This window comes from Hibiscus syriacus, unplaced genomic scaffold (genome assembly GCF_006381635.1).
Source record: "Hibiscus syriacus cultivar Baekdansim isolate YM2019G1 unplaced genomic scaffold, ASM638163v2 tig00110653_pilon, whole genome shotgun sequence".
NCBI classification, from domain to species: Eukaryota; Viridiplantae; Streptophyta; class Magnoliopsida; order Malvales; family Malvaceae; genus Hibiscus; species Hibiscus syriacus.
Genome location: NW_024062813.1, coordinates 215,259 through 236,069, shown reverse-complemented (window position 1 = coordinate 236,069; position 20,811 = coordinate 215,259). Strand labels below are relative to the sequence as shown.

Genomic DNA, 20,811 nt, shown 5'->3' with positions numbered 1-20,811 from the left:
AGAGAATGTCCATCAAATTTAGAGTTCAAAATAAAATTTATATCCAATGTCCCAAAAATATTTAAACATAATAAGTATATCAAATAAAATATTAATAAAATAATAATCAGAAAATCCGAATAAATGTCACACTTTAAAAATAATGAAAACGAAATAATGTTGAACTCTAAGTATCAATTCTCCTAACTTGAGTATCTAAAAAAGAGAGCTAAGGGAGTATCTAAACGAACTAATGTGCAATTAAACACAAGTCACAGCACAGTCCGAAACAAACAGTAATAATCATATTTTGAATCAATAAGTAGTCACAAATAATACATCTCAATACATCATACAATCCGATTCAACAAAAATATTCACAATCCTATTAAATATACAATGAATGTGCACCTAATCACCTTACACCATCCGAATTGTAGGTTCTCCATAACTATTCTAACTACTAACACCATCCGAAGTGGGGTATGCCACAAAGGCAGAGGCCACTGAATCCGAAGTGAAATATATCTTGTCAGGTGAGAAACATTGAACTTCCCCTATTAAAATTCGTCCCAACATGACATGCAAATGACACGCATCCGATATCTGATCCGATTCGAATAACACATACTAGAATATCATATATCCGAATTTTGATCTGATCCGAATAATAATACAATTACAAATAATCTGAATGCATCTCATAAATTTTTAGTCTGACATATCAACATATTTCACATAACATACAATTCCGAATTATATCAGATACAATGATATCACATAATCCATCATGCTCGAAATCAAACTTCCAATCAACTTATCATAATTATAATTATTTCAACAATACCACAATACAATCATGTTTCAATCAATTTTTCAGTCACACAAACAATCAATCAACACAACATAATATAGAATTGGACAGAGACACACCTCGACATGTAACTAAACGGTAACGTATATCACGATCAAATCGAGCGGTTGATCAACCCGAATCAATGCCTTGATGAAACGTTTAGTTAACAGATTCACCTCCAAGTTTAAAGTGCTGATAACATCAGCAGCCCTTGTGAATGGTGAAAAAGTATTTCCTGTGGAAATATTCTACAGCAAGGAGCGTCCTACAAGTTATCACGAGCCTTCCTTAAAAACAGCTCTGGGTATGTTGTGAGTTTATCTTTTGTTACATATTCTGCTGTTGCAAGCTTTTATTATGCATATATCCTGGACATTTCTTGTTGTTTAGCTGGCCTGCAATGCATTTGCTTTTTGCACCAAGTTCTGCTCTATTTACGTTACATAGTAATGTATAGAGAATAACCAAGTTTTTCTGATTCCTTGTATGATGACTGGTATCCCTTCTGACATTCACTAAGAATTTATTGATTAAATAGTATTATTGGGTCACCCCAGTCATGTGATTACATGTACTGAGGTGTTGAGCCACAATGAGCATCAGCTGTACGCTAACCTTGATTCATACTGGAAATTTTGGGTTTCTGACATTTCCTGGAAATCATATTTTGATGTTATGAGATCTTACTGTGTAATGATTTTGGCAGATATACATGTTCGGGAACCAGAGGGTGACATCCTAATATTCATGACTGGACAGACAAGCTTTCTGTTTCTCTTATTTCTTGCTTCTTGGGGTTGAATTTAATGTGTACAGAGATTCAATGATGATTATAACTGACTGTTTTAAAGCTGAGTGGCCATTTATAGGATGATATAGAGACGTAGGTATCAAAGCTGGAGGATAAAGTTCAAAGTCTTGAGGAAGGCCCCTGCATGGATGCATTAATCCTTCCTCTCCATGGTTCATTGCCACATGAAATGCAGGTATACTTTTGTCTCAGATTTTCATGTTTATCAGCCGCTGTTGCTCCATTGGAAATGAAATTAAGGGTACGTTTGTTTTACAGAAAACAGATTTTCAAAAATGATTTTCATAAAATGAATTGCATTTCTTGAAAAATAAATTATGAAAATCATTTTACGTTGTTTCAATAATGTTATGTAAATCATTTTCCACTTATTGATAAACTTTTTAAAAATTATTTATTATAAAGATCAAATACAATAAATAATATTATTAATTAGAAGATAATTAATATTATTATTTTTAAATAGTAAAATAATTTATTTAATATATTATGTCAATACTATTATTAAAATATTATTTTTTATAATTTTATAGAATAAAAATATTAAGACTATCATATTTTATTAAAATAAGTATTTTAAAAATTATTTTAATGATTTATTATAATAATAATATTATATTATTAATTATATTTATTACTTATTAAAATAAAAAATATTATTATAATATTAAAATTATAATATTAAATTATATTATGGAAATTATTTTATAAATATATTTTAAATATTTAATAATTTACTAATATTTTATTTTATGAAATTAAAAAATAAAATTAATTTTATTAATAATTTATTATATATTATTAAAATAAAAATATAATAGTATATTATTAAAAATATTATATTATATTATTAAAATTATTAATTAATATATTTTAATAATTAATATTTTTATTAAAATACTCTATCCGTTCCACTAAATGTGTCCACTACTGGCTTTTAAAAAATAAAGAATTTTAAACTTTGACTAGGATTATTATTAAATATTTTAAAAAAATTAAATTTTATAAAATATCTATTTGAAAACGACTTGATTTAAGGGTTTTAAAATATATATTTTTCATATTTTTATCGGTAATAAATTTAAAATAATAATGAGTTAAAGTTAAAAAAAGTTAACAGTGAAGATTTAATGAGACAAATGGAGTACTAAATAGTATATTAATATTAAATTAATAAAATAATATTATTTCAAGTATTTTTATTAGGTGTGAAAAGTTTAGAAAATAATGATTTTTCATAAAATACAAAGAAAATTTTGTTGACCAATAAAATGAATTATATTAACTTTAGTTTTCCATCAAGCAAATACCGAAAAATTGAGAAATTATTTTCTAGAAAATCAATTACAAAGAGATGATATTAGTGCTATTAAATTCCCACGATTTTTTGGTTGACATTTTTTTTCTTTTTTGCTATGACCCAACAGGTGCGTGTATTCAGTCCAACCCCTCCAAACTGTAGGCGTTTTTTTGTTGCCACCAACATAGCTGAAACTTCTTTGACTGTTGACGGTGTTGTGTAAGTGAATTTGATGCTTAATTTTGGTCTTTATGAACCAGCATTGTCTTACCTAATTTCCCAAGATCATGCAAATATTTCTGGTCTTAGCAAAGAAATTGTGTCGTGGCTATGTAGGTTTAGTATAAATGGTCAAATATAAACCAAGAAGCGGTGAAGTCCTTGGTCTCCATGTTCAAAAATTTAAGTAAAATAGAGACATAGCAGAGACAAGGCTATTCTGAATATCTGGTGGAAGGCCTTTCCGCCTTTGTATTATATATTTAATTATATAAATGATCAAACACATCAATGGTAGAATGTTTCATAATTATTTTATTGAAATATCAATGTTATAGTTTGGTTTACAATCCTTTATTCATTTTCCTTTTTGTTTCTTAACTTTACCATTTTCTACCCAGATGAAGTCACTAAGATTTGGTCTTAAGGGTTCTACTGAATGTTAAGACTTGTTTATGGTCCAATGGTAACTATATTATTGTGATCAATTGAAATGCATACCTAATTCTGCCACCTGCTTTTGCACTTGGTCTCAGTTAATAAGATCAATAGCAATGCTATGTTGATTGATTCTCTCTAAATTAATTATCTGTATATTTCTAGGTATGTTATTGATTCTGGTTACGTGAAGCAACGGCAATACAACCCAGCAACTGGAATGTACTCCCTCGACGTTGTTCAAATTAGCAAGTAAGGGGATGACTTAATATTTCTTTCAGCTTTTGCATTCATGTGTTCTTAGTAGCATAGCTTACAGTTGTGATTCATTTTGGTCTTTATTTGTTTGCTAGTTCAATTTTTCTTGCTTGAGTTTACCCTTATCTTGCTCTGAACAAATTTATGTTCTTATCTTTCTTTCGTTAGTATTCTTGCAAATAATATTTTTACCTTTTTTCATTTTTTTTAATGTATTCTTTGAGGGTACAAGCTAATCAACGTGCTGGATTAGCTGGAAGAACACGCCCTGGGAAGTGCTACCGTTTATACTCATCCAGTGTTTAGAATGATAAATTCCTTGATGGAACTGTTCCTGAAATACAGCGATCTTCTCTCGCTGGCAGTGTTCTTTATCTAAAGTCATTGGATCTCCCTGATATCGATATTCTAAGTTTGATTTTCTTGATCCCCTTTCTAGTAAGAATGGACTCTTGTTGTGTTCATTTGTCGTTAGGGCATAATGAGAGAACCAGGATTTGAGTTCACACTGTTTATAATTTCCTTTCTGCCACTGCCAATATCTGTATTGGATTGTTTCTGGCAATGTTTCCTTACAAAATTGAGATATTGAATCTTTGGTTTAACTTCAGCTGAGTCATTAGAAGATGCATTAAAGAAACTGTATCTGATAGATGCCATTGATGAAAATGAATCGATAACAAGTATTGGGCGAACAATGGCCGGTAGGGGTTCAACTTGCTTTCCAAGTATTACCATGCTAACCAATTACCGTCAGTTGATAAATGCATGCATAATTTGGTAGCTGTTTCTAGTATTTTTATTGGCCTCAGTCATGTTTATGATAACTATTGATTTGCAACCACCTGAAATTGGGACCTTGGAAGATATGAATTTGGTGCAGTCAACTTCCTGCCGATCAATTACGGACCCTTTTCATGAAACTAAACCCAGAATGGTCACCTTCTTTATTTCCTAGTTAACTCATGTCTAGAACCAGAAAGCATGAGTTACTATATATTACAATGCTAAGGAATTATATTTACCTTGAATGACCTTGGAAGATATGAATTTGGATGCAGTCAACTTCTTGATGATCAATTACAAACCCATTCAATGAAACCAAACTCATAATGGCCACCTTCATTGATTCCTTGTTAACTCACGTCTAAAATTGGCAAGCATGAGATACTGTCTACTCTATAACAATGCTAATGATTTTACTTGCCTGTAATTACTATTTGTTTTGATAAGTTGCTATTCTTTGTGGTGTTTTATCATGGCTACTACTCATACGCTTAAAATAATTTTATTAGTGTTTTCCATTTCTTGGAAACTGCTTTATTTTGCAGACGTGCTCACTGCAGAACTTTGTATTTGGTTGCAGAGCTCCCATTGGAACCTTCACTTTCGAGAACTTTAATTGAGGCAAATGAATTTGGTTGCTTATCCCAGGCTCCGACTGTGCAGCCATGTTATCGGTTGAAGCAATTTTTCTTCCAAATCAAAGGTTATGTCATGAAAATCGTTATGAGATTGTCCATTATAAGGATGCCCACTATAGCTTTTCCTGTTATCTTTAAATTACAAGCAACTAGTTGACTGTAAACCGTGCAAATTGTAATTTGCACCTACAGCATGCTGATGTTAGTACCATATGTGGCAAAACCAGCACTTTATAGGTCTTTTATGTGTTTGGTTTAATATCCTCTGTTCTTCAAGTTCTCTCCAAGATGCATTTGATTAGCAGAAGGAAAGTAAAATTATTCCTTATTTTTGAGAGATCTGATATTTTGGAGATGGGTAGTTGGGGCTTAATGATATCCAAACTCCATCATGTCTGTTTTCCCATATTTGCAAAGATGTTCTCATTTCTAAATGCTTAATGGCAGATTCTAATAAAATAATTTTTCTCTAACTGCAGCAAGAATGACGAGGATAAAAGGAAGCACCCACCTTTGGAACTTCCTCATGGTTCTGGTTTTGGAGATCACATCCAACTCTTACAGATCTATGAATGCTGGGATGAAAATGATTACAAGATTGATTGGTGCAGGGATTATGACTTAGAGGTAGGTATGCTTCTTATCTTCCAATTCAGAAAACATGCATTTGGAAATTGTAAGATATTAGACATGTCATTTTGATTATTTAATGCTTTTTTTCCCTAACAATATTGAAAATGTGCCTCAAGTACTTGATGTGTGTGCATAATCGAACAACTGTATTACAAATTATCAGGCTAACTTTTAGAGAAATAGATATTCCATTAATTGTAATATATTTAGTTACCTAATTTAGATATACTAGCTTGTGTATATATAACCCTTTTCTATTGATGAATAGAAACTACGAGACTACTTTCTCTATTGATTCTACATGGTATTAGATGTGTTAAATATATTCGAGTGTTAAAAAAAATTTTTGCGGGTTGTTTGGGTATCGAACAAAAGGAGTGGTTTTTGGTTGTTTTTCACCGGCGTCTTTTGGAGGCCAATCTATCGACACCGTCAACACTAAGAGGTCCATCATGCGCCGATCGACCTATCTGGAAAGACCGGTCACCAGAGTCCCTGTGCGTGAAGCTCATGCGCCGCCACAAGCATTCGTCACGTTGTCTCGCGCCGGCGCGTGAGGGCGCTTGGCTGCCCGTTTTCCGACACTTTTTCTTTCGCCGCTGTCTCTATTTGATTCCGGCCATTTTCGGTTCGTTTTTTTGGTTGGGTGTCTTTTTTTTGTGATATTTTCTTACCGATTTAATTCCTTTGCGGGCTGTTTGTTATCTGGCATTTATGGTTGATACAAAGAATATAGAAACTTCTTCAACGGTTGTTACAATGTCTGCGGATTTGTATGCCAAGTTCCTTCATCTTCGAGAAACTATGAAACAATTGTCTAGTCTTCTTTCTACCCTTGTTGAGTCTGGTAAATCCAATACATGTCTTGTTTCCACCTCATCGAAAAGTGTCATTGATTCTGGTTCAACAGACCATATGACAGGTAACCTCAGTCTTCTTTCTTATTTTAAATCTCATTCTATCACACCTATTACTTTAGTTGATGGTTCCACATCCACTGTTATTGGCTCTGGCACTGCAAATCATACTCCATCTCTTCCATTGTCATCTGTTTTGAGCTTACCACAATTCTCTTTTAATTTAATCTTAGTTAGTAAACTTACATGTCTCCTTAACCGCTTTGTCTCTTCCCCGGTTATTATTTGTTTCAGGATCTCTTGACGAAGAAAATTATTGGTAAAGGATATGAATCTGATGGTCTCTATATCCTCGATACCCAAGAACCAGAAACTGTTGCCTGCATTGGAACTGTAACTCCGTTTGAAGAACATTGTCGTTTAGGTCATCCATCACTCCATTCTTTAAAGAAACTTTGTCCTCAATTTTCTAATTTGAAGTCTTTGGATTGCGAATCTTGTCAGTTTGCTAAACATCATAGTCTTAGTTCACACCCTAGAGTTAGGCCTTTAAATGAACTGAACGTTCAGCGAACCGTTCATGAACCTTGCGGCGGGAAGTTCATTTATGTGCGTTTATTTATTAAATGAACGAATATGAACAAGATTTTGTGTTCGTTTAATTAAATGAACGAACATGAACATAGGTCTTGTTCGTTCATTTACGTTCGTGAACATTCGGTTATGTTCGTTCGGTTATGTTCGTTTATGTTCGTTCGATTATGTTTGTTTATGTTCGTTCGATTATGTTCGTTTATGTTCATTCATTTATGTTTAACCCAATCTTCTTAAATCAATTTTGGTGACCAATTTGTAAGTATCTTCAAAATATTAATTAATCTGATATTCTGATGACCAACTCCATAATTAACCCAATTTTATTTGGAAAACCCAACAATATTAACATGGTTTAGCTCTTTTTTAACAATCCATAAGCTACATACCCAGCATCGTCAACATCCACTGCGCCGGAACCCTATGTGGCTGCGCCACTAGCTGGTTATCTGATGAGCAAATAGGAGTCCTAGAAACTGGTTGCTTTCGAAACCAAGTCCAAAGGTGATGGATTTCGGAAGGGATGTTAAGTATTAAGCACCATTTCTTCTACTCAAATAATCTTCTTTTCTTTCATATATAATAGAGTATTCGAATTTACAAGTAAATAGTGATCAACCAGCAACTCAAGTCAGCTTACTTTGAACTCAAGAACCCAATAATGGTGAGGCCTTATTCCATAGGTTGAGAAGTTTTTTAACGTGTTTCATCAAACAAATTTTGTGCGCCATCCGGATATGGAAGTTTAGCCAGCCGAGAAAGAATGGTTTTTGATGTATGAGTTGGTGTGAACAATAAACCAACCTATTTCTCTCATCTCCCAATTTTCAACTTCTACATAGCACGAAGCTAATGACATGTTTGTTTGATCCCCAAGGATTAAGGTCGGCAATCACATGAAACACAATCTGTGTTCATCTCGACTGTTGTTGAAGGAGAGAGGAAGAAAAAAAGTGGAGGAATGTTATGCAATCCCACATCAGTAGCAAACAAGTAGCTCAGGGTTGGTAACTTATATTAAAGAAGATGGGGGAGAATAGGTTTAAGCATCTTTGCTCTTGGGGAAATGTCAAGCTTGAATAGAGCTCAGAATCGAGCTTGAATCGAACTCAGAATCGAGCTCAGAATCAAGCTTCAATCGAGCTCAGAATCGAGCTTCAATCGAGCTCGAGTCTCGAGTTTTAATCGAGCTCTTAAATTTTTTTTTAGTTCGAGCCTTTTCGAGTTTCAATATTATATTTCGAGTTCGAGTCGAGCTTGATAATTTTAAGCTCGCGAGTTTTCGAGCCGAGTCAAGATGACTTTGAAAGTTTTCGAGTTTGAGTCGAGCTCAGCAATACTCGAGCTCGACTTGGCTCGTTTACACCCCTAGGTAGGGTCTCCAACGTTTATGTTCGTGTTCATTTATGTTCGTGTTTATTTATGTTCGTGTTCGTTTATGTTCGTTCATTTATTAAATGAAATAACATGAACAAGTTATATTCCTTAATAAACGAACATGAATAAAAAAAATTGTTTGTTTATGTTCGTGTTCGTTTATTTATTAAATGAACGAACATGAACATACCTCCGTTTGTGTGCATTTGGTTCGTTTACAGGCCTACGTAGAGTCAATAAACGTGCCTCTACTCCATTTGAGTTAGTCCATTATGATGATTAGGGTCCTAGTCCAGTTATATCTAAACCTGGTTTTCGGTACTTTATTACCTTTGTTGATAATTATTCTAGAATTACATGGTTTATTTGATGAAATCCCACTCCGAATTGTTTACTCATTTTTTTTCTTTCTTTGTTGAAAATCGAACTCAGTTTGCTACACCTGTTCAAATATTACGAAGTGATAATGCAAAAGAGTATCTTTCAGGTCATTTTCAAAAATGCATGCTTGAGCAAAGCATGCTCCATCAAACTTCATTTGTTGACACCCTTCTCAAAACGGTGTTGTTGTAAGAAAAAATCAACATCTTCTTGAAACTGCTCGTGCCTTGTTATTTCAAATGTAGGTTCCAAAATGTTTTTGGGCTGATGTCGTGTCAATCGCTTGCTTTGTCATTAATTGTATGCATTCTTCTATTTTGTTGGGTAAAACATCTTTCCATACTTTGTTACCAAATAAAAAATATCACGTCTCACCAAAAAATTTTGGTTGTACTTGTTTCGTTCAAGATGTTTGTCCTTATATTACAAAGCTTGATCCTAAGTCCTTGAAATATGTGTTTTTGGGGTATTCTCGTGCACAAAAAGGGTATCGTTGTTATTGTCCAAGTCTGGGTAGGTATATTGTGTCTATTAATGTTACTTTTTTAGAACAAAAATCATTCCATTTTTCTTCAGGTCATGTGCATCAAGAGGAGGAGGATTTCTTAATTTATCACATCCCATCAAACTTGGATTCGTCATCCTCTACAATGGTTCAATATTGATTTTTCAAGACTCCCATTAAAAATACTTACTCTCGTCACCCACAACTGTCAGGTTCCAACCTGATTATAGAGGTTCCAGAATCATGTCCTGATGAGACAATATCTTCGTCATCAAATCCGCTTACCACAAATGATCTTGATTTTCCTATTGCCCTTCGAAAAGGTAAATGTAAATGTACATACCAAATTTCTCTTCTGTTGTCTCCTATAATTGTTTCCCCCTCTTTTCGTGTTTTTCTTACATATTTAGATATTGTTTCTATTCCTAAAATTGTTCGAGATGAATTAGCCCATCTAGGATGGCGTACATCTATGCTTGAGGAAATGACTGCTCTAGAAGACAATGGTATGTGGACTTTGGTATCTTTACCCACTGGTAAACAAACTATTGGGTGCAAGTGTGTGTTTACTGTTAAATTCAGTCCTGATGGCTTTGTTAATCGATTGAAAGCTCGGCTTGTTGCTAAAGGATATACTCAGACTTATGGAGTGGATTATTATAATACATTTTCTCATGTTTCTAAACTTACTTCTGTCAGATTATTTATCACCCTTGCAGCCACTTTTGATTGGCCTTTGCATCAATTTGATATAAAGAACGCCTTTCTTCATGGTGATCTTAAGGATGAGATGTATATTGGAGAAACCATCTTGTTTTGTTGCTTAATGTGAGTATGGGAAATTATGTCGTCTAAAAAAAATATTTATACGACTTGAAACAAAGTCATCGAGCATGGTTTGGGAAATTTAGTCAGGCTATTGAGAAGTTCAAGATGCAGAAAAGCGAGTCATACCATTTTGTTTTCTTTAGGAAGTCTGATGGAGGAATTATCTTGTTAGTGGTTTATGTGGACGATATTGTTATCACTGGAAGTGACGCTAGTGGAATTTCATCTCTGAAGTCATTTTTTTACACTCAGTTCCATACAAAATATTTAGGGGTGTTAAAGTATTTCTTTGGAGTTGAGGTGAACATGAGTAAAAAATGAATCTTTCTATCCCAAAGAAAATATGTTCTTGATTTATTATCGGAGATGAGAAATTAGGTGTCAAACCTTGTAACAGTCCAATGGTTCCTAATCTACAATTAACCAAAGAATGAGAATCTTTTGATGATCATAGGAGTTAAAGATGAATTATTAAAAATCTGAACTATCTTACAGTAACGAGTACTGACATTGCGTATACGGTAAGTGTTCTGAGCCAGTATATGTCATCTCTAACTGTTGATCATTGGAAGGTAGTAGAACAAGTTTTGTATCATCTGAAAAGTGCTTCTGGACATGGAATTTTATATAGCGATCATAGTTATACTATGATCGAATATTTTTCAGACTCAGATTGGGCAAGATTCAAGGAAGATAGAAGATCTACCTCAGGATACTGTGTGTTTGTTGATGGTAACTTGGTTTCTTGGAAGAGTAAGAAACTGAAAGTGGTCTCATGATCTAGTGTTGAATCTTAATACAGAGCAATAGTCAAGTCTGTATATGAAATCATATGGGTATATTAACTCCTCAATGAAGTAGGAATTAAAGTCAAAGTACTAGCAAAACTCTGGTGTGATAATCAAGTTGTGCTTCATATTGATTCCAACCCTGTCTTCCATAAATGAACTAAACATATTGAGATTGATTGTCATTTCATTCGTGAGAAGATACAACAAGGTTTGGTCACTACTAGATATGTGAAGACCGGAGAACAACTGGGAGATATTTTCACAAATGGTCTTAATGGAATCCGAGTCGATTATCTATGTAACAAGTTGGGCATGATTAATATCTATGATCCAACTTGAGGGGGAGTGTTACAGATTATTAGACTAACTTTTAGAGAAAGTATATATTCCATTAATTGTAATATATTTAGTTACCTAGTTTAGACATACTAGCTTGTGTATAAATAACCCTTTTCTATTGATGAATAGAAACAACGATACTACTTTCTCTATTGATTTTACAAACTGAAACCAAACGGAAGCACAATCAGTGTTCTTTATTTCCTTATAAATCCTGTTAAAATTATGGCAAGCACAATAACACAATATATGTTCTCTAGCAACACTAATCAACCACAAATCAACCAATGCAACCACAACACAAATAAATCGAGACACTTATACTTTTATGCGAAAAACCCTCTAAATCAAAGGTAAAAACCACGAGACTTTAGAGTCTGGTCAAAAGTTCCACTATCATCAAATGTTAAATTAAAACAAACATTCAACTCCAACAAGGCTAATAACAAGTAATCTTTAGCAAAAGAGAGAAAAATGGAGATCGCCAAAAAACGCAGTCTGTTGTAACATGGGTATTTCTGATGCTACAGGAGTCAGGTGAAAAATCCGAGCTAACAAATTCAAGAACAACTTGTCGCCTAGCTTGTGTCAAAACATCAGCTCAATCGAACCACCGATAGACCTCCGATCGAATAGTTGATCACTGCTGCACCAAACTTTAAAAAAATGTTTTTCTCCCCCTTATTTTCTTTCAAAACGAGTCTCTCTCTTTACACGTCAAATATGACTTTTTATGTAATATAGTTGCCCACACACAAGTAAAAAAAATAACAGGCTTTTTTCAAATCCAATGAGCAATAAATATGGAAAAAGTTACAAATCAAACTAATAAAAAAATATGACAATCACCCATTTAAATGGGTTCAACTGGTGAGTGGGTTTTCCCATAAAGTGGGACCTACACCCAACAAATCTCCCCATCTAACTATGTAAGGGAAACCTTCATACCGGTGGTCAAGTAACATGCTTCAAACTTTTCTCTTGGTAAAGTCTTCATCAACATATCAACACCATTATCATTAGTATGTATCTTCTCAAGCTCTAACAATTTCGCTTCAAGAACATCTCGTATAAAATGGTACCTCACATAAATATATTTAAATCTAGCATGAAAAGTTAAGTTCTTACTAAGATGACTCACATTCTGGCTATCGCAATACAAGACATACTTCTCTGGGAAAAGCCAAATTAATGCACAAATTTCTTCTTCCAAAGAATCTCTTTACACGCTTCGGTCGCTGCAATGAACTCTGACTCGACTGTGGATAGTGCAACACACTTTTGCAATCTCTATTACCATGTCATAGCTCCCCCTGCATAAGCGATCAAATAACCTGATGTAGATCTCCTCGAGTCAATGTCTCTAACCATATCTGAATATGTATATCCAACAAGAACATGATTCTCATTTCCAAAACAAAATTTTAAGTTGGAACTACCACGGAGATATCTCATGATTCACTTCACTGTATTCTAATGCTCTCTACCTAGATTAGAAATAAACTGAATAAATGTACCAAAGTCATAAGCCAAGTCTGATCTCGTGCATACCATTACATACATCAAACTACCCACGACTGAAGAGTAAGGAACTTTTTACATCTATGCCTTCTCCTTTTCTGTTGAAGGACTATGCTTGACTCTTAATCTAAATTGCGTAGAAAATAGAGTATTCATCGCTTTAGCTCTATCCAAACTAAACCTCTGAAGTACTTTCTCAACTTATCTCCTACGATAACCATAATTTCTTGGCAATTCTATCACGTGTCAACCTTATAGCAAAAATTTGCTTTGTTAGTCTCAAATCCTTCATTTCAAAGGATTTACTCAACTCCTGCCTCAACATGTTAATTCTAGAAACATTACAACCAACAATAAACATATCATCAACATAAAGCAAAAGCATAATAAAATCGTCACCAAAGAATCTCTTAACAAAAACACAATGATCTAAAGTAGTATTTTTATAGCCTTGCTCCCCATAACAGGCTCAAATTTCTTGTACCATTGCCTTAGAGCTTTCCTCAAACCATACAAGTTCTTCTTCAACTTGTACATCTAATCATTTTTTCCCTTGTGCAAAAAATATCTCTGGTTTCTTCATGTAAAGTTCTTCCTCTAAATCACCATGAAGAAAAACAGTTTTAACAACCATTTGTTCTACCTCTAAGTCATAACAAGCTGCCAAACTCGATATAGTTTTAATAGAGGACATCTTCACAACCGGAGAAAACATCTCTTCAAAATCAATCCCCTTTTTTCAGAGTATAACCCTTAACAACCAATCTAGCTTTGTATCGTGGAGATAAAGAATTTTTTTCTTGCTTCAACGTATAAACTAACCGATTCTTCAAAGCTCTCTTGCCCTTAGGAGTTTCACCAACTCAAATGTATGATTGTCATGCAAGGATTGAAGTTCATCTTACATCGTTTAAACCCACTGATATTTGCATTCACTATTCATAATATTTTCATAACATCTAGGTTATCCCCATCAGTCAAAAGAATATACTCATCAGAAGAATACCTGACAGAAGATCATCGATCTCTAGAAGACCTTCAAAGTGGAACTGCTGGTGGAGCTATAGGTGCTTGTTGTTGATCATTCACAACATCATCCATGGCAGCATCAAAGTCATCTATATCATGTTAATCATCACTAACATCAATGTGCATATCATCATGAATGCGATCTAGTGAAGGGTCTTGGGGAATTGGATTCATGTCGATCAAGTCACCACTATCTTTTGAATCCAATTTCTCCGTCTTATCAATGTCATTAATGGTTTGATCCTCCATGAATATAACATCTTGACTTCTCATAAACTTTTTATGAACTGGATCATAGAGTCTATAACCAAACTCACCATTTAGACTATAATCAATAAAGATGCATTGACGAGTCTTAGCATCTAATTTCTATATTTCATCATTTGGAACATGAACAAATGTTTTACAACCAAACACACGCAGGCGATCATATGACATGTCTCTACCAAATCAAACATTGTAAGGTACATCACCTTGCAAAAAGAACACTAAGAGACAAATTAATCACATGTGCCACTATATTCAAAGTTTCAACCCAAAACGATCTCGGAAGCTTTGTATCTAAAAGTAAACATATGACTCTCTCAATCAATGTTCGGTTCACTCTTTCAACTAAACCATTCAACTGTGAAGTCTTCGGTGGTGTCATTTGATGTATAATTCTCTAATGTAGACAATACTCATGAAATGGCCCTGTATACTCGTCAACATTATCAGTACGAATGTACTTCAACTTCTTTCATGTTTCTCTTTCAACTGATGCTTGAAACTGTTTAAAAGCCTAAAAAAATAGGTCTTTTGATTTTAAAGTGTAGACTCATAGTTTTCTTGAACAGTCATCAATGAAAGTCACAAAATAAAGTACACCACCATGTGACCTTACCTTAATCGAACCACAAACACCTGGTGATTCTTCTTGGTTAAACAATTAAGCCCCTTCTCACTCATGTGACTAAGCCATTTATGACACAACTTAGTTGAGTTGTTATTCACTCTCACATTCACAGTCTCTCAAGAAGTCGAAGCTTGCATCAAGTACAAATTCAAGCTTTTCTTTCCTCGAGCAACAACCAAGGAGCCTTCAATTAGCTTTCACTACCCCTCACTAGAGGTGTTACAAAATCCCTTATTATCAAGCTTTCCCACATAAATTAAATTCATACGGACATCTGGTTAATGTAAGACATCCTGGGTTTTAAAAAAGTGTGCTTAGTGATAATGGGCGCAAGAAAAGTTTCCTCTAAAGTTAGAGGCAGAGCGAGGCACAAAAAGCTCAAATGGGCGCTCGCTTTTTAGGCTTTTGGGAAGGCGCCAAAGCGCACCATCTCTGTCACTTTGTTGTTCTTTAGTTTTTGCTTTGTTTTTATAACATAGTAAAGTATAAGGCAACCTAATATAATAAAACAATATAATGGATAGATTCTTGCCATTTTATCCTATTTCCATCATTTTTATTCTTTTATTCTCATCACTTTATTTATTAAATATTTCATTAGTCACTCTTGTTTTTTATATCAAGGTTTTGTTTTTCCTTTTTCTAGTTTTTGCTTTCTTTAATAATTACTATTTTATAAATAAAAATATTTAATATATATAAATAAGAATATACAACTATATTTATAATTACTTAATAATTATTTTTATAATTATAATGAATTTTTATAATTAGAATATTAATTAGAATAATTTAATATTATTTACACAATTAATATTTTTCATCTAAATTTTTATTAACATACTCATATTGTTATATCAATTTTAAAAATAAATCATTAGAATTCATTACTTATAATGAGAAAATTCGATATAAAATATTAGCTAAATCAAAATTTGTATAACTTTTTAAATAAAATAATAAACAAATCTAGTATTTTATTTTAAAAATTAATTATTAAATTCATATATTATAAAATAATTAATTTAATTCAAAAATCAAAATACATAACTAACATTATTTTATATATTAAATTCTTCATACTTAAACATATAATTATTAATTTATTATAGTATCACCCTAACTTTGTGTTTATGTAATTTGGAAACTAAGGTTTCGAAAACAAACAATAGTGAAATAACATAGTGTGAGAAGGAGATTAAGTATTTTAGGAGTGCATCAATGGGTAATGTGTAAGAATATGTACCAGACTTGATTTATAATTTTTTTTAGAATAAACAGTGTGCCTCACATACGAAAAGCGCACATGCGCCTTGTGCCTAGACTCCATGGACCTTTTACGCTTCAGTGTGCCTTGCGGCCTTAAAAATCAATCTAACATCTTTGAGAGTTAACTTTGTTTCATTATTACTTACCAAGCTAACATCTCGCATGCCAACAACTTAAACCAAACCGTCATTACCCATCTTCAATACCCCCAAAATCAATATGAGTATAAGATGTGAAGAAATCTCTTATCGACATGACATGAATTGAAACACCAATATCAATCACCAAACTAGTCTCGTCGCATGCTTGGTTGACCAAATTCTCGTCACAAATGACCAATAGATCTTCACGAGTAACAGTAGAAATACACTTGGATTTTTCATCATCCTTCCAATTGTGTTTATCCCCACGACCTTTGTTCTCTTTCTTTCACTTGAGGTAATATTTATTGATATGGTATTTCTTATCACAATGATGACACTCAAGATTCTTATATCTCGATCTTGACTTGCTTCGGTTTTTATAACTATCTTTTCCATCTTTGTCTCTATTTCTCTCCCTATTCTCGATAACTAAAACCTGGGACTGTGATGTAGAACATTGAGATATTCTTCTAAACTCTTCATTCAATACACTACTCTTAGCCAAATCCAAAGTAATAATACTTTGTGGAACAGAATTAATGAGCGAGACCCGAAAAGTCTCCCAAGAATCCGATAAAGTAGCAAGCAACCAAAGCCCTAAAATCTCATCATCAAATTTGACACTCATACTAAGCAACTGATTCATCACACTCTAAAATTCACTAACATGGTCAATTGTAGATGTTCTTTCTCTGTATTTTAATGACATTATTTTCTTCAGTAAAAATAACTTGTTATTTCCCGACCTCGAAGCATACAAGCTTTCAAGCTTCTCCCACTATGCACAAACATGTGTTTCCTGATCAATATGATTGTAAACATTATCTTCAATAAATTACCAAATAAAGCCACACACTTACTGATGCTCAAACTCTCATTCCTTGTCACTTTTGGAATCGAGTTTTTGAGTAGCAAAGACCGGAAGATGCAAAGCCTTCACAAACAATAAGTCTTTCATTTTATTCCGCCAAAGTTGATAATTCGTGTCAATCAACATAATCATATTGCTCGAATCAATTTTCATAATTATCTGACACAATAACTAAGCTCGAGTACTAGTTTGTTGGGGAAGAAACCGAACAATCGAAACCAAACGGAAACACAATCGATGTTCTTTCTCTCCCTATAACTCTTGTAATAAAATTATGACAAGCACAATACTGCAATATATTTTCTTTAATAACGTTAATCAACTACAAATCAGCTAATGCAACCAGAGCACAAATAAATCGAGATACTGATATTTTTACGTGAAAACCCCCTCTATATCAAGGGTAAAAATCACGAGACTTTAGAGAACATCACCAAAAAATGCAGCATGTTGTATAATGGGTATTTCCGATGCTACAGGACTCGGATGAAAAATTCAACCTTACAAAGTCAAGAAAACCTTGTCGTCTAGCTTCTGTTAAAAATCAGCTCAATCGAACAACAGATGGACCTCCTATCGAAGAGTTGATCACTGCTGCACCAAACTTAAAAAATATGTCTCTCCTCTGTCTCCTCTCAAAACGATCTCTCTTCACACTTCAAATCTGATTTTTTTATGTAATATAGCTGGCCACACACAAGCCAAAAGCAAAAAGGCTTTTTGTCAAAATCCAAGAAGGAACAATAAGTGGCAGAAGTTCAAACCAATAAAAAATATGATAACCGCCTATTTGGATGGGTTCAACGGGTGAACGGGTTTTCGGGACCCACAACCAACACATACCATGTCATTCTACTTTCAGATGGATCTTTCTATGATGAGCGGTAGTGCCCTGCACCTCGATGAAATGTCTTTGATACTATTCTCATGTTAAAGATGATCATGAATAACACATTTGAGACGTTTTGTGTTTTAGGTGCGAGGAATGATGTTTGTCAAAGAAGTTCGAAAGCAATTGTGTCAGATAATGCTGAAGATAGCCAAGGGTCAGCAGTGACTTCTGGAGATTTTGCCTTTGTTAATTTGACTTGGCTTTACTTTCTTATCTATCTCGCATATTCAACCAGAAGTACACGTGTTTGTTGTCTTTGCCACTCTACAGCCTTGGGCCTGGTTCCCAGAAAAAAGATTCATGCTTGAAATAGTAGTGTTGCAGCATAATAGCCTTCTATGAAACTTGTGTAGCGTTGATTCTGTTGTGTCCGACGGGGGTAGGTTCAATTTTTTTCGAAACTTCCCTTATATTTGGAGGGTTTGTGGGGTTATATCTCTAATACCCATGTTTTGATGTGGCATTGGACATAAGCGTCAGAAATGGCATTTAAACAAAAACGAAGAGTCAAAGCAAAAGATAAGTCCTTAACTTCTTAATCCAGAGTAGATAAACATTATTGAAAAATCCCTGCACATCACTTGCGTTTCCCATGGCAGTGTAAACTAGAATGATCTGTAGGTTTCAAAACATGGAAATGCAAACCTTGCAGGTGTTGACCCAGTCTTCTCGTCATTGCCATTTTACTTCGGGGAGCACTTGCACACCCATTATTTTGGTGAAAATTTTAAATTTAGTTTAATTTGTTAATGGAAATAGGAAAAATAAGGAAATATGCATGCCCAAATTTTTTTTAAATAGAGTATTATAATTTTAAACCATCATTTTTTAATTTTTAGATCCGCCACTACAGTAACGAATTATTCATCTGAAAACAGAGTCATCGGAAGTGCGACCAAATCAAAGCCGGAAAAGTGATCATAGGAATTTGAGCAAGGCATTGTCCATTGTCTATGCTAATAAGCTTGCTGAGAGGATGAGGCAGCATAATGACTTTCGAACACGGTGTTTTAAGCCGCAACTGGTGCAGGTATCAATTTTTAGTAGTTTAATCTTGTGGTAGTTTTATTGTATAAAAGACACGCCAGACAAATGTTCAAAATTTCATCGGTGTCCATGTATATCTTCAAACCCGATTTTAAACCAAGGAAATGTAGTCATCAAATTAGGCGAGAGCATTGAGATTGAAATTTTGAAACCATTGCTGATTCTTGAACGTTAAAGTATATTGTTGTTCAAAATGTCATTGAAGCAATCATTGTTGATGTTAGGTGCATCCTTCCTCTGTGCTAAAGCCAGATGACGACGGATTATATCCAAATTATGTTGTCTACCATGAACTTATTGCCACCTCACGGCCATATATGAGGAATGTGTGTACCGTGGAGCGTCAATGGGCAGATTCTAGAGAAACTTGACAAACTCGATGTCAGAAAATTAAGGTAAATCAATCAGATTTTGAGACATGTCAGATAATTTTCTTGTTCTCTGATTTAAGATTTAGCACATATTTGAGCTTAATTCTCTTCTTTTCGTGGAGGATTGGGTTATGTGGAAGAGGTAACCGAGGAAAGTAAAATGCCAGCAGCAAGGGGATGTTCTTAAGTAATCATTTGGTTTTTCCAGTCAATTCTTGTTGGAAATTTCTGCAAAACTCGTGTACTTGATCATATAAATTAATTGTGTAATTAAGAAAAAAAATCAACACGTATACTTGATCATATAGATTAATTATGTTGCCCCATCTCTATTTCACGTTTGATTCTGAATAATCTTCCCTATTTCACGTATGGTGCGTAAGATTCTTTTTAAAATGTTTTAGAAACCTGTTGTGCAAAATCTTTTTTTAAGAAAACCAAACTTAATAACATCTGAGATATTCAAAAATTATTTTCAGGAATCCTTAAAAAATTAAAAAGATGCCATAGAAAAATTAAAAAATATATTACTATTACGTTTAAAACCGAATATTTTAAGCTTACTCAAAATAAGCATTGGAAAATCTGATTAAAAAGAGATGGCCTGGAGATTTCTTGGTGTCGCAATATAGGTGTTTAGGTTGTTGGTATGAGGACCCTCTGCTTGTACTCGGTAACAAAAACTCCTCACAGCGCTCAAGGTAGGTACATAAGCATGCTCTTCAAGGTTCAAAACAGTGCAATCAAATATCTTTCATGGAGCCTTCTCTGTATATACGTGCTTGGCCAAACCAATTCCGAGGCATTATCAAATCATATTTTTTGGGTTTTGACCCTGTTTTTCCTGACATCCACCGTCAATGTTCAACAGTTGATCCTTGTTGAGGGTGCAGAGTCTTCAGTCCCTAACATGGGACAATTTTCCATACTCCAAAACTCCCCCCCTTGCTTTTAACAGAGCTTTGTGCGTTTCTCTACCTACTACTACTGCTTGTTTGTTTAGCTGAAACAATAATCGATGTGCGCTCTGCAAGATCTAAATAGAACAGCAGACAAAAATGCAACTCGACGAATACCACAGACAAATTAACTGGAAAACCCCAAGCATAAATTCAATAACCCAGAAAACACCTACAATTTACTAAACTGCCTTCCAAACATGTTTTAATGGGATAACAGAGAA

The 20,811-nt window shown here is 33.8% G+C and overlaps 1 pseudogene; it reads left to right on the top strand.

The window, feature by feature from the left end:
* Window positions 1-985: 985 nt before the first annotated feature.
* Window positions 986-19,815, top strand: LOC120137204 (annotated as a pseudogene).
* Window positions 19,816-20,811: the final 996 nt, after the last annotated feature.